Here is a 27307-nt window from a genome sequence, read left to right on the forward strand (position 1 = left end):
TTCCTAACATTCTTTTTTAAATGGAGAGAATTTAAATCCTATTAGTCTTTAATAACCAGCAATACTATTGACTTTTGTAAGTTTTGCTCCCTGAGCAGTACAGCCTGGCAACCTAAAGCCCTTTGGCCAAGAAATCTCTGTGCAGTTTTTAAGCTGAAGAACTCTTGGATAACAGTCTACTGTGTCTAAGCCAGTTAGAACCCACTCCTCATAATACAGAAAAGTATTATTTTTTTGGAGTGGTTTCTAGGAGTTTCATTGGTCTTTCATGGCCCAACTAAAATTTAATGCAACATTTTCTATGTAGATACCAGTGGGTATTTTGGGTGAGGGGAAGTCCTCTGTTTTAAATCAGATATTCAAAGGGGACTGTGAACTCTTCTAGGAATGTTAAAAGAACCACTGCCCACTAGTATAAAAACACATGGAATACCTCGTGTTTGGAGAAGAAAGTGCTAAGGTTTGATGTCTCTCTAAAAACCAGTCTGATAAGAATTGGGAGGGTGGTTCTTGACACTCCAGAAAAAAATTGAGAATGCCTCCTACTTCTTCCCACTACGTTTCTAAGAATGACTCCACCACAGAGGAAGGTGAATGTGAAAGGCTTCAATATATCCAAGTATCTTTCCTTTCTGGAAGTGAGTCATTACAGTTTCTTCTTACTGCACTTTCTGTTCCCTCAGAATTTAAAGAAACTTTTTTTACTTCTTGCATTTTGAAACTTTTTCATATACTTATTATTGTTTGGTATTATAATTATGTGTATTTGTTTCTTTATTTATTGTCTGTTTTGTTCAGTTGAAAAGCATCATATGGCCTGGATGCTGTCTTATTACAATTATTGTATTTTTCACTGATACTGTTTAGGATGGTGCCCAGCATATATTAGGTGCTCATGAAATGAAATGTTTGCCAAATAAACCATAAATCAATGTTCAGTGGCAGTAGCCACTATCCACTTCCTCACTTGACTCTGGGGAAGTTATTGCAAAGTCCATTCACTGTCTCCATTTATGATATTTGGAGCCAAGGTGATTCCAACAGAAGGTATAACTCAGTTTGTGGAATAAACAAATAAATATATGCCAGAATAACTGGCATATAATCATGGTTGATTCTAAGACATTTATAGGTCTGACATGTCTCTTAAATTATTGATTTGTTGATCAATTGAATAACAGAGACCACTTGACTTCATTCTTAAATTTATGTACATAGGCTGATGAGAAGTACAGGGAGGTTCAGTAGGGAAAACAAAACAAAACAAAACATTGAAATGGGATTCCAGATACTTGGGGTCTAGATTTGCCTCTGCTACTATGAGACTTGGGAGCAATAAGTTTATCTCTGAATAAGTGGGTTGAACCAGCTGATTAGTGAGGTCCTTTCCATACCTAAGATTTCAGGCACGTTTGATTCCCAAAGCAAGGATTGATAAGTATGGGGATTGACATACAGGATTCACATCTCTTGGAAACCTTTAAAACAGTAATGAATAGCAAAGGAATTTACCTTTCTGTGTTTTGGCTCACTGATAAGCAGTGTGTGAGAGTCTATCATGATTTAATCTTCAAAATACCTATTTTCTTAACTATGGCCAGCCCTATCTGGGATGTGTTAACAAATTACTACTTTTGTCTTAATAGAATTCATTTTCTTGTTCTTGTAAGACTTGAGCTAGATGTCCTTTTTGACCTTTTAGAGGGCTTACCTGTATTCTAACACAGCCCACAGCATTTTCCATACCATACTATTTCTGTTTCTCACTAGAGGGACTATGAACTCCAAAGGCTAGGCATAATAAGAACTTAGCCCATAGTAGATGTTCCTTCAATTTTGGTTAAATGAATGAATAAATGAATAGAACATTTGCTATGGTTACAGCTAAATAAGCCGGTAAGTCAGAGTTTTCCCTACTTTTTTGAAATTGGAATAATTGATTTCCAAATAACAGTGTTACACTGGGATTATTGTTTATTTGCAAAAGCTCATGCTCCATGAGCATCAAAACTTGACACTGAGGTTCAAATGGCAGTGGAACCATATGGTGTAATTCTATACATCCATGAAAAGGCACAAAACCACAGTATCAGATAAAAACCTCACCAAATGTTAGAGCTACTAGAAACCTTGACTACAACATAGTCATTTTGGTGGTAAGGAAACAGAAACCCAGGAGTTAAACTAATGTGTTCAAACTTCTTGATAAGGAGTCCATAAACCTGAGCCCATAACCCAAGCTTTCTCATTTCCCCTCTTGTCCTTTAACCCTCATGTACTACACAGTCTCAATCTCCTGTGCTTAGATTCAGAACAAAATTAAAATCCTGTTGCTTTCTCTGTTTTCTGCTCTTCAGCCTGGCCACTTTTTGGGAATTGAACACCTGCAGTAGTGTCCTCTCCTTCATGTACCTCACAGTGTTTCAATGCAGTTCACTTGCTGCGCCAGGTAGGTTTCCTCCCTCACCTCTTTCTCTCTTTGTTCAGCCTTTGAATGGACCTGTAATTCAGGAAGTTGACAGGGAGCATGAAAGGATTGGAAAGGCAGCAGATGGAGTGGAGGGAGGAGGGAAACAGGAATCTGAAAATGGCCTGGAGGCAGCTACTACCTGGTGGCTGAAGCCCACAGATGCGTTGCTTGACTTTGAAGAAATGTACACACATATTCTCATGAATATTCTCACATGACAGTAATATCATACAGTTGCAGAGCACGTTGCAGACAACTCCTAAGAGAGGTGATACAGGGTGTGAGGCAGCCTGGATTTAGGTATTATTAAGATTCCTAGTGTAAAAATTTATTGTAAGTAATTTACTGTAAAACAATCTGCGGGTTTTTGGTAGGCTTTAAAAATTCTCTAAATTTTAGCTTCTTGATCTATAAATAGGGTGTATACGTTTCCTAGGTCTCTTTTCGCTCTGTCTCCACATGGCTTTTCCTCTGCATGTGCAACATGTCTGTGTCCAAATTTTCTCTTTTTTTTAAAGGGCATCAGTCATATTAGATTAGAAACTACTTTAAAGCCCTCATATTAACTGAATTATTATTTTAAAGACCTTATCTACAAATAAGGTTACTTTGTGAGATACTGGCAATTGGGACTTCAGTGTATGAATTTTGTGGGGGACACAGTTCAGCCTATAACATGGAGCATATTTTATAATCCTCTTAGGGTTTGTCTTGAAGATCCAATGACATTTATATATGAAGTGCTTTTCAAATTTTAATTTGCTATATAAATGAAGAGCCTGACATTTAGCAATAGGAATCTTTAAATCCTTATTTTTAGAACCCACAAGCTGAATGGTTAAATGTTCAGTTTTATAGGTTTATTACAGGGTCGTGATGTTTAAATATTAATACACTTCTATATGTTTTGATATATATTTTTTATTTCTTGGTATTTCATACACCCTTTTCCCTCCCATCTCCCACCTGTTAAACATATCCCCTGGTATGGGTTGCATAAGGTGGACAGAGCAGAGAGAGAGAGGGATCTCTCTGCCTTTTGCCATTCTAGATGCACAGACAGAGTGAGTGCACACAAAGTCTAAGCAGAGGGGATCTTGACAAACCCACAGACATTCCTAGTCCCCGGTGCAGCACAGAAACATAGTAGGGAGAATTACAAGACCTGCAGGTCGAAGTGGACAACAATGAGGAAAGTTGCTGTGGAAACCTTATGATCTGACAACTAGGAGCCAGACAGAATGAAAGATGTCTCAGAATCTCTATATGGAAAATGGACATCTGGAACAGTATCTCAGCAAGAAACCACTGGCATCCTCGCAGAGGACTAGCTGGGGGAGGGATTATTTACCAAAGGAATGATTACAAATGTGTGAGTACAGTGTAGAGTGCAGGAACCTGCACTGTTCCTGGGGCTAGCACTGTTAGCTCTGCTAGGCCTGAAAGGCTGAAGGGAGAGCATGACATTAGAAACCAGAAGAAAAAGAATCATATAGAGAAGACTGATTCTGTCTGGAGCAGAAAGAAGGGAACCCTGTCAACGTGCTCCCTTTAATTCAGGCTCCAGGACAAATTGCTGGGGTGGAGGTGAGGTGAGAATGAATCTGGAGTATCAAATAGAAGATTTTCCATGGCCATAGTTCTTGGCACTACACATGTCCCAAAACGTTGGCATAATCCTAGAGGTAGGGAACAATGTGGGCATGAACCGGTTAATACTGAGTTTCTACCACTGTAGCAGAATGGGGACTCGAAATAGAAAGTGAACTGAATTATAGAAAAAGACATATGTTATAACTTCTTACAAAATATGAGATTTGGACTGAGAATTGTATCCACCTCATATAATCCATAAATCTAGTGTTATATATACCATACACATGTGTATCCATACACATACGCATGCACACACACACACACACACACGCACACACACAACACCAAATGACAATGCAGATGACATTTACATTTACATTGGAGTATAAGATAGACAAAAAAAGTGCTGGCAGAGAGAAAGAAAGTCTGAGATGAGTAAGAAATCAGTAGGAGTGCATTATGTCAGAAATGTCAAGCAAGGAATGAGGAAATGGGATTTGGAATGGCAGGAGCCACTGGTATTATGAGCTGGAGACTCCTTGACTGACACTGAGCACTTATGGGGAGCAGCAGAGAAATTCTTTCTTTGATCTAGGATGAGGCCAAGAGGCAGAGCAGCAAGTATCAGCTAGGAGAAGACAAGGAGGAATGGGGTCCCGGTGGGACAGAGGGAAGCTTGCTTTTCCACCTTCTTATTCTCACTTCCAGTACACCTGCAGGCTGGCTGTGCCTCTAAGTCCTCAGGAATCTCCTCTTTTAACCTAGTGTGACTGGGGCTCAATTCCATGGTGTCTGTTGTAAATTTTACAATTATTTTCTACAGCTCATTTAAGTTTTTGAAACTCAACCCCCATTCTTCATGACACAGAAAATGAAATCTAAACATTTGATCAAATTTATTTACTATTTGTCACTTCGTGTTGGAAATTGTCACAGTCAGGATTGTTTTACTTTCTTTTTCTTCCTCTTCCCAGGTTGAGGTTCTGAGGGCCCTGAACCATGGTTATTGATGGCATTAGTAATGAGGGAAAGTCCACTGTTAGTATTCTGTTTCACATAGTACTTGACCCTTTAAGTTATAGCTAGTTATTATCTGGTCCTAATGTTGTCCTCATTGACCTTGGCAATCTGCTGAAATGTGGTCACAGCCTATTCTAACCTTCTGTGCAACAGTCCACACCCTTTGTAGCAGGGTTCCTACATCCCAGCCATGAGTTCCATCCTCCCCCTCCTTTCAACTTCACATGCAAAATTAACCTTGAAGAGTATAAAAGCTTCAAATTATCGCTGATATTGAGATAATATTTCAGGAAAAGAAATGATCTGGGTGAGGGAGAGGGAGAGAGACAGACACAGAGAGAGAGAGAGAGATTGATTCCAACTAAGGGCTTTTTCTTTTCTTTTTTTTAAATAAATATGATTTTTAATTCAGAGTGGTCTAGTTTCAAATCCTATTTTGGTTACTTATTAATTGTGTGGTATTGGGAAGCTTAGTTAAAATTGCGGAATGTGTTTCTATAACTGCAAAATTAGGAAAAGAATGTCTACTTCAGGGGAGGCGGAGGGGATACAAGGACCTGGAATACTATATGTGATTGATAACTGTTGCCTGCATTTTATTTCATTCCATTAATGATGCAGGCTTATTGTGGGCACAGTGAGAGGAAAGGAATGACCATAAATTAAAATGTTGACTTGTTTTCAGTTACTCTTTATTCTCCTTTGTGCAGCATCCTCTCTGGTCTTGGCAATCTCCTAAGCCCAGTGGGTGTGGGAGATAATTATGGGTGAGGGTTGCCTCAAGGATCTTTAATAGCAGCTCCTCTTCCAAAAGCAGATCAGGTACAATGGATAATATCTTTGCTTAATTTTGGTGCCTTGTAAAATTAAACTTTATTCTGTGTAAAAGTTTTACACATCATAATGGAGACATTGTAGATCAATGAGTAAGAGAAAGATTGCTTAATAAATCTTATTTGGACAAGTGTTTAGCTACTTGAAGAAAAATTAAATTTGGATTCTCATTTAACAGCATAAACCAAAGTCTGTTTTATCAAGATTAAAAAGGCAGGGCGCCTGGGTGGCTCAGTCGGTTGGATGTCCGACTTCAGCTCAGGTCATGATCTCGCGGTCCGTGAGTTCGAGCCCCGCGTCGGGCTCTGTGCTGACAGCTCAGAGCCTGGAGCCTGTTTCGGATTCTGTGTCTCCCTCTCTCTGACCCTCCCCTGTTCATGCTCTGTCTCTCTCTGTCTCAAAAATAAATAAACATTAAAAAAAAGATTAAAAAGGCAATTTTAGAATATCAAAGTTAATTTGACCTACCAGAAATAAAAGGTGATTATTTTCCAATTTCTGGATAAGGGAGGAAGAATTCATAAAGGAAAGGAATAATAGATTTGACTGTAGAAAATACAAAATTTCTCAGTATCAGTATTATGAACAAATTTAACTACACATATGACATAATATTAATATCCCTAATGTTTAAGGCAGTTAGTTATATAAATTGATACAACTCCAATATGTTAATGAGTACAAGACATGAACAGATAATTTATTTAGTAGGTAGAAATGATTAATGCATGCTTTAAAAAGTATAATGTTACTAAATGCTCAAAAAGATAAAAGTGAAATGAGATAACATTTTCACCTACTGAATTAAAAAATATGAGAACACTCAATTTTGCTGAGGGTCACTTCTTATATAATACTGATGAGAGCTTAAATTGGTTTGCTACTTTGGAGAATAATTTGACAATATGTATGAAAATTCTTAAAAATGTTTACATCGTTTAACCAAGAAATCCAATCTCAGGGCATGAATGATAAACAAAAAATTCTTAAATTTAAGAAAAGCTTCATTATAATAGCTTTAATTCATTGATTGCTTACCATGTGACTGGCTTTGCTTGAATAATTCACTTCTCACCAAAACTCCTAAGTAGCTGGGCCAGGATTTGAACTTACATCTGTCTGCTTCAAATTCTGCTTGTATTCTTTGTTACTATTTTATCCTACACAAAGATACCTTTCATGATATAATAGTGAAAATTTAGAAATACTTAAAAAAAATCTATTAATAATGTAATAGTAAAACAAGCTACGGTTAACCGATTCCATACAATACAGTGCAGCTAGAAATAATATAGAAAGTGCTTATTTTCAATCATTTTCAATGAAAATAGTGTAAAATAAATTGGTATATTTCTTCTGTGATTTTAAATATTTAAAGGAGATAGATACAAAAAAGAATACCAGTTAATAGTAGTTGCCTTTGATTTGTAATATACTGGTCCTTTTCTTCTTTATCTCTATACTTTTGTGGTCTTCTCAGATTTTGCAATCAAAATAGATTATCTTATATTCAGGAAAAAGTAAATTTGAATTAAAAAGTTTGTGGAGACTTTTAGGTTTTTAAGGCTTGATAGGAGATGTATAATCTTCATTAGGTTAAATTCTTAGTCACATACTCTGTCAAAAGAAAAGTGCTCTAAAAATTGACAAATCCAATGAAAATAGGCAATTGTTGTGAGGTTAGATTATTATTAGTGTAATTAGATAAAATCTGTTAGTGTCATATAAATAAACAATATCTGTATCAACGTTATAGACTTAAGACTGTTGATTTACCTATTGAAAATACAAGGATTGAGAACCAAGTTATAAATCTAATAAAGTTTCCAATATAATGTAAAAAGAGGTTATCTTAGTAATAACTTTCCCTGTGACTATATATGATCTTTAGGAATTTAAATATCTTAATCAATTGGCTGAGAGTTTTCTTTCCTTGACTTATATGGCAAAACATGGATAAATATTTTTTAGGTGCTATCATCAAAATTGCACAACCTGATATTTTTTAAAGCAATTTCTGCAGAAGTGTCATCTTTTGGGAGCCCCATCTAGCTTTAGAAAATAAGCTTTGCCATAACACATTTAGAACAAAGGCAGTGATTTTATATTTATTTTTATTTTCATGGTTACAATCCCCTTAATTCCACAATTAACGTTGTAATGATTTGATTATGATCAGTTTGTAGGAATATTAACCACTCTTGGTATCTTCTCACCTCATTAACTAGCAAACTAGGCACTGACTATTGATGATAACCAGTTTCTCATGGACTGTTGCTCAGTATTACCAAATCTTTTTAGTTTTATGAAGCCATTTCCATTAGAGAATGAATAGATTTTCTGTTTTTTTTCCTTTTTAGCATATGTTGGGATCACATGAAAATAAATATGACTTTATCACCTCGTTTCCAATTTTTTTATCCTAAGAAGCAGCAGCACCTATTCATTGTTTCAAATAGCACAGCGTTAAAAATTGTTTCTTAAATCAATGTTTCAAATAAGTGGAACTAGTTTAGCTAAAATGACACTGCTCATTTAACCTGGTATATTGCTAACAAGAGTGTTGGGAGGAAAAAGTTGAAATTAAAAAAAAAATAGTGGTGGTAGCTTGGTTATAATCATTAAGGAGTAATAATATTGAGTTTGATTTATAAGTTGGAAAGATTATGGTGAGGGAAACAAACCAAATTCAGCCAATTTGAGAGTGTATTTGTTCTCAGGACCCTGATGAATGTTTATGGTTTGAGTGAATTGGAGCCCACCAGCATTGCCAAAACACCTGGAAGGGATGTGCATGGAAGAGAAGAGTGTTCTATGTTATATATCTATTTAAGGTAAATAACTATTTAAACAAAAAAGAAGAGGAAGGTCATCATTTACAGCACTATTTTCTCAGCATTACAATTTTCACTGCTTTTCCCCCTTAAAAAAATAAAAGTAATTTGCATATTTCCTATGAATTCCCAAATAATTTTCCCTTTTCCACTTTTCTAATGGAATATCATTTTCTTTTTGTTTATAGAAACTTTTCATGTAACACAGCTATTTTTGTGCTTATTTCAAATACTTCCTCTTTGTTACTTCATGTGATTTTATTTGTGAATCTCTTATATTGGTTTTACCTTTCCCCTCTGTATAACCAACTAGATTTTAAGGATATAAGTAAAGAGAGGAATTGTATTTCATTTTTCTTCTAGAGAGGTAAATTGGAGCTCAGAAAAGTTAAGTAATTTAATTAAGCCAATAGACCAGTGTTTACTAAAACTTATCTTGTGGGTCATTAGATTTAAGGCAGGTATAATCATACACACATACACATGGTTTAGTGGCCAAATTAGTTTAGGAAAGACTGCGTACTATGTAAATTCTCAGTGAGTAACAATAAATATTATATACCAAAAACAGAAATATTTCTGCAGCAAGCAAAGTGATCTATTCATCTATTAAGCTTATTTGAATGCATAGTGTCATTTGTTTTGCTCTTACATCTTTCGTTTGAGGGTTTTTGTTTTCTTTTTGCTTCTTGAGTTAAACTTATATATATATAGGTATATTAAACATATATATATATATAGGTATATTAAACATATATATATGTTTTTCAGTAAATGCCTTTTAGGTTATAAATTTCCTTCTAAAAACCTCTTGAATTGTATCCCACAGGCTCTAAAATGATGTAATTCTTTGCCACATAGTTCTAGATATTTTGCTTTTTGCATTAGGATTTCAGGTTTAATCCATAAATTGCTGAAGATATATTAATAAGTATCTTTACTCTGTGTATTCTTAGTGGGCCACAACTAATTCACCTTTTAGATATAACATGGCACAGCATATAGTAGATATTTCCTGAAAGCTGGTTTAAGTGAACTGAATCTTTTTTGAAATCACTTAGACTGACAGAAGTGAGTCTCAAATATACATCTCTTGATTTTTTTAGTCAGATTTATTGAGAAATAATTTACTTATAATAAAATTCACCCTGTTTATAAACTTGACACATGTATACAGTCATGCAACCACTACCACAATTAGGATAAAGATGATTAGCTCCCCACAAAGTTCTTTGTTTCTTTTGTAGTCAGTTCCCCCCCCCATCTCCAGGCAACCATTGAACTCTTTTTGTCAGGATAGTTTTGCCTTTCTAGAATGTCATAGGAATAGAAGCATATAGTAGGTAGCCTTTGTGTCTTCCTTCTTTCACTCAATGCATTTGAGATTCTTCCATGTTGTTACATGTAATAGTAGTTTTATTCCTTTTTATTGTTGAGTAGTGTTCCACTAGTTGGCTATGACATAGTTTATTATCCATTCGCCAGCTGATGGATGTTTAGTTTGTTTCCATTTAGGTAGTTTTTAGCAATTATGAGTGAGGCTTCTATAAACATTCGTGTACAGGTTTTGTGAGGACATAAGTTTTTATTTCTCTTGGGCAAACACCTAAGAGTGAAGTTGCTGGATGTTCTGATAATTGTGTGTTAGTGGTGGGGATTGGTGGTGGAAGAGGAGTGGATAGGCTCTCTGATGTCCTACTGCAGGATAGTGTTTCCTGGTCCTTCCAGCAGTGATAGCACACCTGTAACACATTAACATAATATCATGGGGCTGACTCCATACTGTTTCCTGACCCCGCTCCAGGGCCAAAGGAGTTTTTCTTCTACATTTTCCCATCAGCAGTGGGTCTTTACCTGTGCCTGGTAGTGACAGAGTTTTCTCTGCCCCTCTCACAGAGGTTTAAGGTTTTGCTACTTATGAGAGGATGGTCTGGGCAGGGTGTCTGGGGTTCATGCTTTCCCCACAGCAGCAGTCCCTGTCTTCCAGCTGGCCGTACCACACAAGGGACTCTCTCAGGTTGTCTACTGTGCTATCATCTTTCTCATGAGCACCTGCTGGGGTCCACGGAAAAGAGCCTGGGAGTAAGTACCAATTCCTCTTATGTCCGGGGCTGCCAGGGGTTTCATACTGTCATACTACCCACACTCAACCTTTACCAATTCTTTAAAGGTTTGGTTGATGTTTTTTTAAACTCAGTTGTAGTGTGGTCAGTGCTTTTTCTCCCATTCTCTGCCACCTGTGAGCCAGTCCATGGGTACTTGATTCAATTTAATTTTATTCAAATATAAACTTAAACTAAAAACAATTCAGCATAGTTTAATTTCTTGTATTGCCTTTCTATTGGGGCATTAATGGAGGGAAAGTTAGATGATTGGGAGGATCAAAATCTGAATCCAAAGAGATGTGTTCTCAAACTAGCCTCCCACAGACACTGGGGTTTGGCTACAAAATTTGACTGAGTTGCTTTTTTCCCAAATACTCAGAAAATAGTTAAATTTATGGGCTGAATTTTCTGAATTCTAAGATTCTACCTCATAATTTGTTATTATTATAAAACCTTGGTAACTGCTGCTGATTGTTTGCTCAGTGGTACATGCAGCTGGGTAAACAATGAGCATGAAAATGGCAAATTGGACATCCAATCAAGCTTTTTCATCACTTTATAAGGTAATTTGGGTTCATCTTATATGGTTTTAACTTGATAAAACATTTTCCTGAAAATTTTTGTGTGGTTTGGGAGTATAGAAACACATATCATTTTAGAGATGCTTAAAAAATTTGCATTCCCTGTAGAAACTCAAAGTAGTTTTGTTGAGAAACACTGCAAAGGAAAGGGGATGATGTAACCAAAAAATAGGATCAGTAAAAGGTCTTTGATTTCAATCTCATATTATTTTCTGTTACTGTGCAAATTTTTACGATAGTGGCTCATGTTTGAAAAGGAAGGATTTCAGCAAAACATATTTCAACACCTAAAAGGAAGATATGTGAAGCCTAAATACAAAGCTTAATCATGTACTTAATCATGGGGGAGAAGCTAGGTGTGTTTCAATAAATTTTAATTTATGCCAATTTTTATCTTATAAAAGGATGTGGAAAGTCTTCCAGGACTGATTTGAAAATAGCTGAAATATATCCTGAAGAATTTTCAACTTTTGCAAAATTCAGTGAGTGAAATAAGTGATAATTCTGTAAGGCATAGGGTGTCTGTACTTATTAGAGTTGAAGGCATTCTGGGATATAAGGTCCCTCTCCAAATCTGAAATATATTTGTATATTTAAACATATGCAATGTGCACTCTCAACAATAGCCAAATTATGGAAAGAGCCTAAATGTCCATCAACTGATGAATGGATAAAGACATTGTGGTTTATATACACAATGGAGTACTACGTGGCAAGCAGAAAGGATGAAATATGGCCCTTTGTAGCAACATGGATGGAACTGGAGAGTGTTATGCTAAGTGAAATAAGCCATACAGAGAAAGACAGATACCATATGGTTTCACTCTTATGTGGATCCTGAGAAACTTAACAGAAACCCATGGGGGAGGGGAAGGAAAAAAAAAAAAGAGGTTAGAGTGGAAGAGAGCCAAAGCATAAGAGACTCTTAAAAAACTGAGGGTTGATGGGGGGTGGGAGGGAGCGGAGGGTGGGTGATGGGTATTGAGGAGGGCACCTTTTGGGATGAGCACTGGGTGTTGTATGGAAACCAATTTGACAATAAACTTCATATATTGAAAAAAAATAAAAAGAAATAAACATATGCAATGTAAATATAATTTGGTTAGGGTAGGGGTGGGGTATAATTGAAATAGGCAAAGGGAGGTACAAACTTCCAGTTCTAAAATTATATATAATATCTATAATTTTGATATATGTCATATATAATTTATACATAAATATATAAATAAGAATAATTATATAAATATAAATGTGTGTGTGTGGATGGGTGGATAGATAGATAGATAGATAGATAGATAGATAGATAGATAGATAGATAAAACTTAGTTGGATGGGGTGCCTGGGTGGCTCAGTTGGTTAAGCATCCAACTCTTGATTTCAGCTCAGGTCATGATCTTGGCTCAGGTCATGATCTCATGGTTTGTGAGTTCGAGTCCCACGTCAGGCTATGTGCTGACAAAGCAGAGCCTGGTTGGGGTTCTGTCTCTCTCCCTCTCTCTCTGCCCCTCCCTGTTTCAAAATAAATAAATAAACGCTAAAAAAACTTGATTGGTACTTATATATATTTTCTAGTAATATTTTCTTCTAGAAAATGTGTTTCTAGTTTATACAATAGAACTAAATATATCAATATTTCATGGTACTCTGCGAAGAGTACTATGATTTCCAAATAATATATCACATGTGTTTGAGTGGGCTTTGATGTGTTTTCCACATGACCTATTTTGGATTTGGGGCATACTCTTGGATAAAAATTTGGCTCTGAAAAGTGATTGTGTTTCAATTTCCTCATCTGTAAGATGGGAATAATAATAGTGCCTCCTTCACAGAATTGTTATGGGAAGTAAATGAGGCATTGCTTGTAAACTGCTTGTTTCAGTGCCTGGCTATAATAAGTGTTCATTAGAATTTAGTTATTATTAGTACCTAAAACATAGAGGTGGTCATGGGATTGTTTTCAGGCCCTGGAGAAGAGCTATGTATCTTTGTAGTGATACCTCCATTTGAGACGGAAGGGACAATAGTGATGATGTTCCCTGACCCATTAATTTACAGCATTTGTTGTAAGAATCAACTGAGATAATGCTTGTTAATCCACATTGCTACTTTTGGGTATGCAAGTTAAAAACTTCACAATAAGAAAGAAACTGTCTTTATTATTTTATACACATCATTTTAAGAGAATCTGTCAACTTTTATTTTACATTTTTTTTGTTTTATTCTCCTAGGTTTCTTTTTCTTGTTTTTAACCAACAGCTCTTTTAACCTTAAGTTTCAAACATCTCTTCCCATAATATCTTTCATCTGACAAGCATGGGTATCAATGTGGTGTGTTAGTTCAGTTCAGGTTGTAGGAAGCCCTTGTTGCCAGGATGACTGACTGGAGTGGGTTTTCCAGTTCCCTTTTTATCTCTAGAACCAGCAGAGGGAGCACCAGTCTCTCCCTATCTAAACAATCGTGATGACTTTTAAACATATGGTGGCCCTTTAATGATTAAATTTAAAAAGATGGTGTTTGAATGAAGATGTAAAATTTAAAGTGTGAATGTCCATTAATTATTTTAATAATGCAGACAAGTTTAAACTTATTCAAAGGGGAAATTTTCTTTTCAAGACTACAGGTCATTATGGAGTGAAACTGGGAGCTACCGAGTAACTTTACCACAACATAACTTAGAATATATTAGTTTTCATTGGAAGTAGAGGGAAGGAGGAAGCTGAGAATGTCTGGAATCATTTAATAAATATTTATTGAGTGCTTGCTATGTTTCAGGTGATAAGCTAAATTATGAGGCTATAGAAATGAACCAGACTCAATCTGGGAGGCAGACCGAGAAGAAAACGTTGGGAAAATTACTTGAAAATGTCTAATTGTTAAATAAGAATTTTAAATAAAATTTTTGTTTAAAGAATGAATTATAATAGTATGTGTATTAATAATATAAAATTAACATTTTTGTATGGTGCTATAATAGCATGTGTATTAATAATATAAAATTAATTTTTTTATATGGTGCTTTAGAGTTATAGTGCTTCCACATACATTACTCATTTAATTAGACTTAGGAGAGGTTTAAAGTTCCACAAATATGAGGCACCTGGGTGGCTTAGTGGGTTAAGCATGTGATTCTTGATTTCTGCTCAGGTCATGATCTCACGGTCATGAGATCCAGCCCCACTGTGTACCTTGGTTGGGATTGTCTTTCTCTGCCCCTGCTGTCCCTCCCCTCTAAATAAATAAATTAATTAAAAGTTTCACAAATGGTGAATATATATAAGGTTTTTATACTTTAAAAGTAAGGATTATCTGCTTAAAAATAAATTCTTAGAAAACGAACATCATCCTTTAGTATATTGGGCAATAATCCTTTTTAGAAGTTATTTTCCCACTCAGTGGAAACTATTAAATATCTATGTTTAGAAGATCAAGAAGGTTGACCAGGGGAAATAAAACTAAATATACAGCAAAAGCCTAACAAGAATTTCTTTGAGGTCATTAGACAAATCTTAGTTGAAGGAAGTACAGGGTAATGCCATTCAGAAAATTTCATCTATATGGAGAAAAAATGATCCAATAAAATTAGTAGTAACTTTGGTAGAACATCTGGGATAATATAAAATGTACATGTTTTAGATTAGGCAGTTTACCTAATATACAGACCTCAGTTCTGCACTAGAAGAGAGTAACCCAGTGAGTTAATTTTGACTTCATTATACTTTGTTGATAAAGCAAACTTTTGGTTATTAAAGACATAAAGTGAGTGCATATTATGATACTTTTTAGAGATCCTAAATAAATAGGCACCCAGATCTTTCAACAACCAGACTTAATCTTACCAAGGAGGGACAAGAACTCCAAATTGATCAAATACAAATGAAGCATGTAAGGTTATGAGAAATTTGATTGAGGAATAAAAATCCTACAACTAACCCAGTTTTAGATATAGGCTATTTCAATGTTTCTCAAGATGAGATACAGCCTTTGACCCTACCAATTCTTTTTTCTATTTTGGGGCTTAAAGTAGCCACTTTATTTATTTCTCTCAGTTCTGTTGGCTGACTAGGCTCAGTTGGTTGGAAGGCTCTTGTTCAGGGTTTTGATCAGGACTTACTTTTTTTTTTTTTTCTTTAAAACACCTTCACCCATTTCCTCCACCTCTCTGCTGCCCCCTGCCCCACCCCATCTCAGGCTACCACTAGTCTGTTCTCTGTTTCTGTGAGTTCAGTTTTTTTAGATTCTGCATATAAGTGAAATCATATGGTATTTGTTTTTCTCTATCTTATTTCAGTTAGCATAATGCCCTCAAAGTCTATCCATTTCACAATTGGTAGGAGTTCTGGCCCCACTCAGAGGGGTAGAGCTTGCTTTCTTCTGTTTTGTCCCCCAAATGCAATGGGCTTCCAATAGTGCCCTAAGGTAATTGGTTTCACTGTTTGTTCTTCCCCCTGCATATTAAGGCTTTTGTTTTGTAGGAGACATAGAGGTGATGGGTTGAGCCAGGGTTTTGGCAGCAGCTAGTGTTTCCTCCTCTACCAGCACCCCAAGAAAAGCCTTCTCAGGATTCTCCCTGACCTTCCCTGTGAGTGTCTGGTGGGATTCATGGAGTCCAAGCCTGCAAGAGTGTGTAAAGTCCTCTATAGCTGAGATCCTTGGAGTTGGCACTCTCATGCTAGTTCATTCTCATCCTCTAGCAATTTGTTTAAATGTTTTAGCTACATCTTCTTTTCAGCTAAGATTGTATCTAGTATTGTCTGCCTCAAGTCAGTAAATACTTGGCCTTGTTTCTCCCTGAAAACACTGTTTCTCCCCAGACTTCAGGTTACTTGGTGGCCCTGCAACCTCAGTTTCTTAATGTGTTAAAGAAAAGTTATTAATTTGCGGTTTGTATAGCTTTGTCCTTACTACAAGATTGGAGAATACTCTTTACATCTCTGAGCTGAAAACCTTTATCTTACTTGTCATCTGTGCCATTTCTTGGTCTTCATTTGCCACCACCATGTTTCTCAGGATTTACTATGCTTAAGAATCAACTGAGAAGCATGTTAATAATACATATTTCTATGTCCCACTCTAGAAATAGTGATTCAGTAGTCTCAGGTAGACAAAAGGGATTTGCTTATTGACAAAGCTCCCCAAGGAGTCCCCAGGCTAAAAAGGACCTTGGAAGGCAGTATCTTCTCAAAGGTAAATTCTCCCTGAGGGATGGTAGTGTGCTCATTCATTTTTCTGTCTTCCGTTGTGTCCATGCCTTATATATGTTAGCCTGTCAATAATTATGCAAAATATGCATTGAATTTAAATTAGTTGCATAGGATCAGAGGTGGGGAAGAAACTTCCCTTGAAATATCCCACATTTATTAAACCTATCCACAATTCAAGGTTCAGCTGAAGTTCTAAATCTTCCAATCAACATCTTGGAGTAAATAGCATTGGAGGAGTGGGGGGAGGGTAGTGAGTCAAGAAACCTGCTTTTACCTTCTAGTTTGAGCTTCTAGTTTTGTCAGTAATTAGTTATGTGATTTGGCTAAGGCACTTAAACTTTTCTGCAATTTATTTTTGGCTTTGATTTAACAAAATATAAGAATGGAATAGACTTGGAACATAAACATGAATAATCATGAAAATCAGTTGAGAAGGTGTTTATTTTTACTTATAATGTATGAAGATATGTTTATAAACACACATACATTATACATACATACAGACACATGCATATATGCACATACATACAGTAACCATATTGTATACATTATATATTTTGCATATGTAATTACAGATTCCAGTGCTTCCATCTGTAGAGATGATGAGTCAGTAATTTGAAATATATATATATATTTTTAACATCTCTAGATGATTCTAATGAATGGTCATGTTTGAAAACCACTCAGTTAAATGCTTTGAAAATTTTCAAGTCTAAGCCTCTATCTCCCTTTACTGAACTCCATCTGATGGCCATGAACTACCAAAGAGTAGTGACTAAAAATATATTTAAGTTTTATTTTTCATTTATATTATCATCCCAATACATCCCAATATGCTTAGTGATAGAAAACGCATCATATTTTTTCTTGAATAGAGTTCCTAGTATAGTTTATAGAATCCTGCAAGCAAGTTAGTAAATTTTTGTTGCTGGATAGATTAAAATAAAAGTAGCCAGAAGTTAGAAGTCAGGGAGGAAAGGGAAGTTAGAGATAGGTGGGAAGACGTAACTGTCTTGGTCTTAGCTATATGAATAGAATATCTTGGCAGAGGAATTTTAAATAGATTGGATAGGTGACAAAGGAGAATTGGCAGAGAAGAAGGTGGCAGTAGTCAAGGTAACTAAGCAGTTGATGAGCATCTGAGTTGGGAGTTTCCGGAATGTGGAGGAGGAAATGACACATGTGAGTATCTGAGGGAGGAGTATGTGAGAGGAAGGGAGAGCTAATGAGGGGAGGCCGCTGTATTTCTAAGGGCTAATGATAGATTTCAGAGAGAGAGAGAGAGAGAGAGAGAGAGAGAGAGAGAGAGAGAGAGAGGAGGGTCTAGAGTTGGGAATGTGCAAACATGTGTAGCACAAAGACTCCAGAAAGCTTTAATTCCTGGAGCTCAAAGGAAGGCAGTTGCCCTGGAGATCAGCTAGGATCTGCAACCATCACTATGAAAGTGAGACATAAACTTTTGCCGAGGAGAACCAGTAAGATCTGGGAATTCGTGGCATAGCCTAAGCCTATCCTGTCTGCCCTGAAAAAAAGCTTTAATAGAGTTTATATAGGATGTTGTTATTGATCCTGATGGATCTGTCATTTTGAGTTAACAGTAAAATAAGACCCCAAGTATCTGAATGAGTTTGCCTGTTGAATGGATTTGTGTAATGCCATTATTGCTAATTGTGAAGAACATTTGCTCAAAATAAAAAACTTGAGTTTTTAAATTTGACTTAACCTTTAGATATAAGAAATAAATGCTGTTCCGCTCATCAGGGGAGGTCATGTTTACTACCAAGTAAGGAGGTGGGATTTTGATTGACTTTATTGATTTTATTAGTAGAATAACATCCAGGAAGTGTAAACATCCCAAAAGATATTTTAAAATAAGGTTTTTTGACCTAACACTGAGGTTTCAGTGCAAGGACTGGAGTGAGCAAAGATCAATGATTTTGAGTGGTCTTTTTCAGAAATTATCATGGTATCCATGTTTCCTTACAAAGGAGAATCAGTGTTCAGTTGTTATGACAAAGAAGTGATTTCCTTTTTAAAAGGTGTACTGTATTGCATAGTTGCAGCCCAGAGATGACTGATGCTCTGAAGAGATGTAGTCATCAGAGAAGACATAGCCACAGATTAGAAAGTTCAGGTCTGAGAGGCAGAGTGCTGCCATAAGTGTAACAGAATATTTGATGGAAGGCAAACTTTGACTTTAAATAAGTTAAGGAGCAAAGATGTGGGGCCCCGAAAACAGAAGTAGGTGTTGCAGCATTGAAAATCATGGAACCCAGAGAGGAGAGTCTGTTCTGGCAGAAACCACTCCCTTCACCTCCTTGTTCTAGGTTTATCATAAATTCTATGTGAGATAAACAGGTTTCAGAAACTATGTATCCTTTCTAGTTCATTGTATTTTAACATGTTTCTAGGTAACATTACCATGTATGGAGTTATTTGACCTCAGTAAAATTTTTGTCATCTCTATAAAGTTTTGAATAAAAGCAACCTTCCAATCTTCCATCACTGAATGTAGATACTAGAATTGGGAATAACTTACTCAGTACTCATGGTCAAGGCTGTGGCACTGAAGTCACTACTGTAGAATAGACACTGCTGTGTTATTGTTTGGCTGCCTAACAACCATCAACAATTCTTAATCTTCTGTGACTTTTGAAGGAATTTCTTCTTTTCATTTATGGGAATTTTGAATATAAATGTCAGGCATGTGTCTTGCATGCCCTAACTGAAAGCCAGGTACAGAACTCAAGCTGATTAATCTTGCCTAGAATCTTGAGCTGAATCAAAAAAAAAGTTGCTTGAGCTCATTTACTCCAGCACTTGGACCCAGGTTCCAGTTGCGTTGTTGAGCTGCTTTGATTTGTGTTTCTGCCTGTTCTTTCTCAAAGCTTAGTTGTTTTTCTTCCTTTTTATGACAAGTAAAATTATAATATATTTAAAGTATACAGTATGTTTATTTGAGATGTATATATTGTGAAATGATTCCCATTATTGAGTTAATCAACATAGGCATCACCTCATAAAGCTTTTTTTTTTTTTTTTTGGTGAGAATATTGAAGATTTAGTCTCTTAACAAATTTCAAGTATACAATATAATATCATTAACTATAGTCACCATGTTATACACTAAACCCTCAGAACTTACTCATCTTATAACTGAAAGTTTGTAGCCTTTAACAGCCTCAAAGCCTACTTTTCCAGTTTTCCCTTTATTCTGTCAGCACTTGATATCTTTCCTATAAATTATATTTTTAAGTTTACCCAAATTTGTCTTTGATACTTGAACTCTTTGCAAATGTAGCGCAAACTCTTTTAGTAAATATAGTGAATAATTCTCAGGAGGAGAGTAATTTATCTCAGTTGGTATTTCATATTATGAAGGCCAACAGGAGGGGAAAAAGGAGGAAGGAAAATGTTTTTTTTTTACTTGTGGGCCCCCCAGATACTCCCTGCCAGCAATGTTAGTTCAACACAGGGTTCACTCACATTAGGTCCATCCTTTTATTGTCAGTTTGTGGGATCAAGTGCTACAAATATCATCTGAGCAGATTCAATGAGCATTAGTTTGCCTTTAGTCACATAGGTTATATAGATGAAGAAGGAGCCAAGAAAGGTAAAAGAGGAGGAGCAATCAGGTCCCATAAGAATACAGGCTATTCCTGACCTCTATAGAGGTCACAAAACAGTAAATATAGACCCAAGATATGAGCGTGGGAATTAACAATGTCAGGCACAGGTGCACAGGCGATATAGAGCACCTGAGCACCATGTGATGTGCATCTAGGCAAAGGCAGAGACAGACACTGGAGTGCCATTCCTTCATTTGAATTCACACTCCTCCACTTATTGGCATTGTGACCTAGACAAGCTATATAATTTCTCATCTTTTGGTGCCTCTGTTTCCTCATGCATAAAATAAGGACAATTGTATTTCCTACCTTATTTACTTACTTACTGAGGACTGAGTGAGTTAATACAAGTACAGCAATGAGAACAGTGGTTGGTGCGCTTAATAAATGTGATATATAAAGAATGGTACTTGTTAAATAAATATTAACTATTAAAAGGTATTGGTAAATACAGTTGGGGTTCAACAGTCAGCTTTCGTTCAGGCACTTGACTGAGAATGTGGGAAGGAGGAATGAAGAGCACTTATTTAGAATCAGCAGTGAGTGGGTGAGGATCCAGGAATGCTTCCTCCCAAATGCAAGCCTGAATTTGGAGACAAATAAATGTGGCATAATATAACCTGGAGGGAAACTTGCGGAACCCACATAGAAGAGACCTAGATATAATTCTCATCCGGTTCCCCCCTTTTATTTTCTCTTACATAAAAAAGAATCTGCTCGACTATAGTGGCAGGCAAATCCTTAACCTCTTTTTGTTCTGTCATCCATAAAATAGCACATTCTCTGTGCCTAAATGAAATTATCTGTGTGAAAGAATTTTGCACAGTCATAGGAAGTTTGTATTATTTAGGACTCTTTCAGTTGCAAGTGATGGGAATTCAAACAAGCTAAGAAAGTAATTAATAGACTGATAAAACCGGACAGGATGTTGGGTATTTCATAGGACTGAAAGACATGCCGTAGGAACCTGGTCCTTGGAGACTGGAACTAAGTATTCAAAGTTACCTGCATTTTTTTTTTCTCATTACTAAGACTACTTTGTGGCACAATTCCAGAGGAACTGTTCACATGGTATTCTAGAGGAATTGTATAAAAGGCACAAGGTAATGTAGGGGGTGAATGTACCCTTTGGAGATGTGACTAACTTTTATCTCTGATTTTACTTCTCTTTGCACCTTAATTCTTTTTGATACTAGATAGGTTTCCTCCTTAAGGCTGGGAAATGTGGCACAAATAGCTATAGCTTTTATCCTTCCAACACTGTAACAGAGAGAAAACAGAATCTTTCTTGTTAGTTTAAGTAGAAAATTCCCAAGAAGGACTCTGATTGGCCTGAGCTGGGTCACATGCCTATTCCTAAGTCACTGTGGCCTAGGGGATGGGGTCCTCTGATTGCAGGAGCCTGGATCATGTGCTCACCTTTGCAAGTATGCACGGGGAGTATGGGGAATGTTTGGGATTGAAAACCCAAAGAAGGGAAGTATGAAAGACAAGATAGAGTTATCATAGTCCACTGTAAACAAAAGCATTATTATTTTTTGGTGTTTGAGATTATTCACCACCCTCCAGCCAACATTAATGTGAAGAGTGTGTTGTGCAGTAGCAGTAGTTCTATACATATGCGACATATATTAAGCCAAGATTTTTCTGTTGGGAAAATAGAGTGGCTGAATTAAGATACTTCAACACAGCTGTACTATTTTTCTTCACCATTACCCCTTTGGAACACTCTAATACTGTCATGAATGAGGAATTACTTTTCCATATACTATCTTCATGTGGACATGCTTTTTAACAATCCTGAAAAGAACTGGTAACTATCTCTGTTACTAAATGGGAAGTAGGTGAAAATAGGAATTCAACGGGCATTCATTTGCTTAGTAAGTCTCCTAAGTGTGCTCACAATACCAAGAGTCAGCATGGCTTCGGGAAGAAAGCGTGTGTTTATCAGATGTTCTTGCTGAGGCGCATAAACAAATAGTACTGGGACTGTGGAAATGATATGTGGATATGTTTCTGGAAATTTAAACAGGAGTATTATTCAGTGAGCAGAAGACTTGGGCTGGGAATTGATAACCCTTTGAGAGCCACTAGAAAGATCAGATATGTACAGATGAATAATAGCATGCATAAAAACTGAAGGTGAACTGATAGTCAATCCAAGTTTAATATAATAATAAAGAGTGCTTCCTCTTTCCCCCCACATTTCTTTGCTCACCATTTCTAAGTTTCTATTTTAAAGACCATGATTTCTAGTCTATATACAACCTTATTGATAGAATTTTACCCTTTCATTTCATCCAGAATTTTTATTACTATTATGATCCTTACCTTATGGATAAGGAAACTGAGGCACAGAGAGTTTAAGAAACTTGACAAAGCTGCAAAGCTAGTTGGTGGCAAAGCCAGGATATGGACCAAGACAGGCTGGATCCAGAGCATATGCTATTCTACCGTGTTGCATTTTCACTAAATTCAAGGTAAGTGTTTGAAATCTGGGGCATGGTCAAACTCTCCTTTTCCAGGAGAGTTTTTGTATGATCAGATAAGGTCATTGTATTCATCCATTTGTTAAATGTAGCAACAAGATTATAATTTTTTTTTGAACATGGATATGTTCCGAATATAGGTATAATTTGAGTGCTAGAACTGTCTCATCCTCTTACTAGCTGTGTGAATATGGGTATACTCAGATTCATCACTTGAAACAAAGGAACATTACCACTTGCTTGACATGCCTTGCAAATTATTGGGAGAAAAAGAGCTGGGAAGTGTGAATTCAGGACGCATTAAGAACATTTGCACCATGAAAATGAAGCAAATTGAAACCAACACCAGCTTCTCACAACCTTTTGCCATCTCATTTTCCTGGTTTTGTCCTGTCTAATTTAGATCATAAACCCTCCAGTCAGAAACCATCACCTCTTTATACAGAGTACGATGACTGGTGTCACTATTTAATAAAAACACAAGAAGCAGCTGCAAAGGTTTGAAATTAAATCTACAAACGTAAGGTGAAAGTTATATTGAGTTCCAACGGTAGGTCATTATGGCAAAATTAAGATAAGGACATGGATTTGTTTTCTTAATTTTCCTAAAACTGGTGTAATGTAGCAATTAAGAGAATGTGGTCCAGAGTCAGGTTTCCTATGTTACAATTCTAACTTGGCCTCTTACTAATTATATAATGTTTTGAACACACTATATTTTATAGATTCCATAAAATACAATATTTTACATTTTCACATCTCAGAAATTGAGATTATTTATACAAGGAACAGTATTTTATGATTACCATTGCCCACATAGCAGCTAAGATACAGCTGGCATTGCCTGAACATGTGCACACACACACACACACACACACACACATGCACACACACACGCACACACACATACATATTTGGCCATTGCTGTTCACGTTGTCGTGAGTTTACCTGAGTTATAGGCATTGGTGTTAATGCACGTGCTGAGGTAATTTGCTATTTAAACTGTCTTGAGAAAAATTTCACAGTGCATTTGGCTTTAAGATAAAAAGTTATTGTATATGCAGAAACAAAGCAGTGGGGCTTAAATTTGTTATTTGTGAAGCAACAATTCATCACTGGAAGAATGACTGTTATGCCAGGTTTTCTTGCAAAGAAAAAAGAAGGGGGCTTTATGATATCCAAGAAAGGAAAGTACCCTCAGGTAGCTGAAACTGTGTTCCTTTTGTTACTGAGGTGCAGCAAAAGTATTGCTTATCACACACCAAGTCATGCAACCAAAAAGCAGGAGAAATCCCAAATCCCTTGGTATATGGAGAAAAAAATTGCAAGGCAGTGAGAGGCTGGTGTGACAGAAGAGCACTTTCAACAAGTATAAAATAAAAATCTGAAGTGGCAAGAAAATATTATATCACAGTTTGGCAGCATTTCCCCCCCTTTTTATTTGTATATTTAAAAAATCATATAATGTGCTCATGACTTCCTTGAAATGTGAAATACAGAATACCTCATTAGCTGTGTGAGAATTAAATGAAATAACATAGGTGAAGTGTTATTGGTGTGCTTGACACATAGTAAGTGTATAATACATGTTGGCCATTATTATCATCATCAAATTACAAAGGCCTTTCATTTTTGTATCTGCTCTCTAATAGATTAATGGGGATTAGAAACAATTCAAGTGGGATATGTTTCATTTGAAAATAAAATGTGGTTTTGTGATCTCAGGGAGAGCTGGGGAAAGTTTAATAGGCAATATCAGGTGTTTCACAAGTGGGAGGGATGAGTGAAGTGAGAACTTTTCACAGTGTGGCCAACATGGGATGACTTTTCCTGTCGTGGACTGGAAGTTATATGGTACTACCCTAAGAAATTGCTTCCTGGCAACATGATAGATACAGCTTCAGCCGTATTTCCTTAACCAACAAAATTGCAGACATTTCTATGTACCACTTTGGTGTTTTATTCGAGAGTGTAGTGTTAATTTCAGCGTACCACTTCACACACACACAAAAAAAAATTCATGGCTTTAGAAATTGTGATTTTAGCAGCTATTTGGAGCTGCAAGTACATTTAAGGATTTTATTGAAAAGTTCTCAAGTAAACAAATGTGGGCCTCGGCTCAGTGAATTTACACAATGTTCAAGTACACAGATGAATTCAACCTCTGAATTTTAATTTTCATCTAACTTGAGCTGTTGCATTCCTCAAAACATAAAAGGAAGAATTTATAAAGTCATGAGTGACGCTAATTGGGATGTGATTTTTTTTCAGAATCCATTTCCTGGTTAGAAAGTCAACATTTTGAGATACTTTCCCAAAATATCTTTCAGATTGTGTTCAAGAGTCTCTATTAAAAGTTAATTCTTTTTTTCTTTAACAAATTAACTTTTGAAGTCTGAAATATCTACTTGAATATATTTGATTTTTATTTATCAAGATAACTAAAGTAAAGGCATGTCATACACCACTCCTCTTTCGCTCACTACATTTTTTAAGTTCATGTTTGTGAAGGACAAGCAAAGCTTGTGTGTATTTGATTTTTGTCACTTTTGTTATTTCAAGAGTACAAAGATGATAACACAAGATATTTGAGACCTTAGGATTGAAAATCTCTCTTAAGGCCAGAGGAATTATGGAAATTTCAGTGCACAAACAATTCTGGGCTTATTCATTTGGCCAAATTAGTTTGTCTTGTTTTTGCATTATAATTTTGATTGCTGCACTCCAGTGTCTTTTCTGTCCCTGAAAACTATCTAGAAATATTTGGCTATTATCGTAATAATTGTGTCACGAGACAGTTGTTCTAGTAATAAAGTTAACCAGTCATGATAGAGTGCCTCTGGACAAGTGGACTTGTGTGTGTGTGTGTGTGTGTGTGTGTGTGTGATTGCAAGTTAACTTGGTGTGTTTACTTATTAGTCTTAACAAAGTTATCCTCTTAAAAAGTGGGGAGGAAAGGGGGCACCTGGGTGGCTCAGTCAGTTAAGGGTCTGACTCTTGATTTTGGCTCAGGTCATGATCTCACGGTTCATGAGATCGAGCCCTCATCAGGCTTGATCAGCGTGGAGCCTGCTTGGGATTCTCTCTCCATCTCTCTGTCCCTCCCATCTCTCAAAATAAATAAATAAACTAAAAAAAGAAAAAGTGTGGAGGGAAGAAAAATGCTGTCCTGGGACTTTGTTGACTTAAATTTGTCCCTCAGTGTCCAATTAAGGAATGTCTTTTCAGTATAAACTACTTAAAAACAATCTTCCATTTTTCACATTTGGCTTCTTTTCCCTTAAAGGTCAGGTAGATAAACAAGGAATGGATATAACTGCTAAATGTGGTTCAGTTCTTGACATTGGTACTGAGGGTCTATCAAAATGGAAAAAAACTTTTTTTTTTTCTTCATTTTATACCTTCTATTAATTTTGTTTAAGAAAAAAAAAGTTGGGACAAAACTCTAATCAGTGATGGTAGAACTTTCTCCAAAATGTTGTCTTTCATTTATTATTATCTAATATTGTAGCAGGATTCTTGCACAGAGTCGTGACACCGAGGCTTTTCTTTCTAGGAAGCAACTTTATTCCTGCAAGCACCACTCAGTTGGGTTCGAACCTGAAGAACTGAGCCCCGAATGCCATGTAGCATAGTTTTTTTATATATTTATTACTCTTTGTCTCCCGTATATGGTAACACACAAACATAGTCTGATTAAGTGGTCTCATGTTACAAGGTCAGGAGTGATGTTGTCAAGTAAGCAAATAGTAAGGTTGCCTTGAGGTGGTTTTTTTTCTTTCTTTCCTTAGGGAGGGGACCCTACCACATTGTGAAGTAGTTTGACTAGTGCTAGATAAATTACACAATGGAAGAGAATTTTAAGAAAACAAGTGTTTTATTGTCTCGTTCTATTTGATGGTCTACTCTATTTTTGGAAGTTCCTTTTAAGCTCTGGGATTGTAAAACAATTACCTTTCAAACCACTGAAGTGCAACTTGAGTATGGTTAACACTTCATCTGGCTTCCAGGGTGTAAATTAGCCTTGTCTACAGGCCATCAGGAAAATTTAATATTCTTTATTTGTGAATCATCAACATTCTAAAATTTGACTAAGTATTATAAAAGATAAGCAATGTAATAAGAATTCTTGAATGCAATTAGGAAGCAAGGCATTATTTCAATAATTTTATTGCAATGTGCAATACACTTTTCCCTGATCCCTGAGTTGATTAGTTTATGCATTAATTCCTTTTCAGAAGGACCCCTAACAATGTAAGGAATCAGTACCCACCCACTTGCTGTCACTTCAAATGTACACATATTTATAGAAAGTCCAGGGACCCCAAAATATTCCTCCATCAGTCCACAGGTCTTTTGGTGGAAAGGAGACAGCAGTAGGCATTAGGAACGGAGGTGTAGTCTCAGAGTCTGCCACAGGAAGGTCCCATCAAGATAATTTTCTAGTGGGGTGCTTTAGCAATGCACAGACTTGACATAAGAATAAAAATATGGCTAGCCTCTGTTAACTGAAATGTAAAAACTTTTTCTTTGTCCTCTTTACCTTT

General features: G+C 36.2%; 2 long non-coding RNA genes across 5 annotated transcripts in view; both read left to right on the forward strand.

The window, feature by feature from the left end:
• Positions 1-8837, forward strand: part of LOC131503758 (uncharacterized) — a 93087-nt gene extending 84250 nt beyond the window's left edge. For all 3 annotated transcript variants that reach the window (XR_009257584.1, XR_009257583.1, XR_009257582.1), the window contains 2 exons: positions 2358-2449; positions 8641-8837. This is a non-coding gene — a long non-coding RNA (uncharacterized LOC131503758). The remainder of the gene's footprint in view (positions 1-2357; positions 2450-8640) is intronic.
• Positions 8838-9570: 733 nt separating this feature from the next.
• Positions 9571-25926, forward strand: LOC131503759 (uncharacterized). Of its 2 annotated transcripts, none has more exons than XR_009257585.1 (3): positions 9571-11422; positions 11845-11922; positions 22576-25926. It is a non-coding gene; the product is annotated as an uncharacterized LOC131503759 (long non-coding RNA). The 2 variants fall into 2 exon arrangements; XR_009257586.1 differs by lacking the exon at positions 22576-25926 and adding an exon at positions 14214-14396 and having other exon boundaries at positions 9571-10836.
• The last annotated feature ends 1381 nt before the right edge of the window (positions 25927-27307 follow it).

The sequence above is a fragment of the Neofelis nebulosa genome, chromosome 2 (assembly GCF_028018385.1).
Source record: "Neofelis nebulosa isolate mNeoNeb1 chromosome 2, mNeoNeb1.pri, whole genome shotgun sequence".
Lineage (NCBI taxonomy): Eukaryota > Metazoa > Chordata > Mammalia > Carnivora > Felidae > Neofelis > Neofelis nebulosa.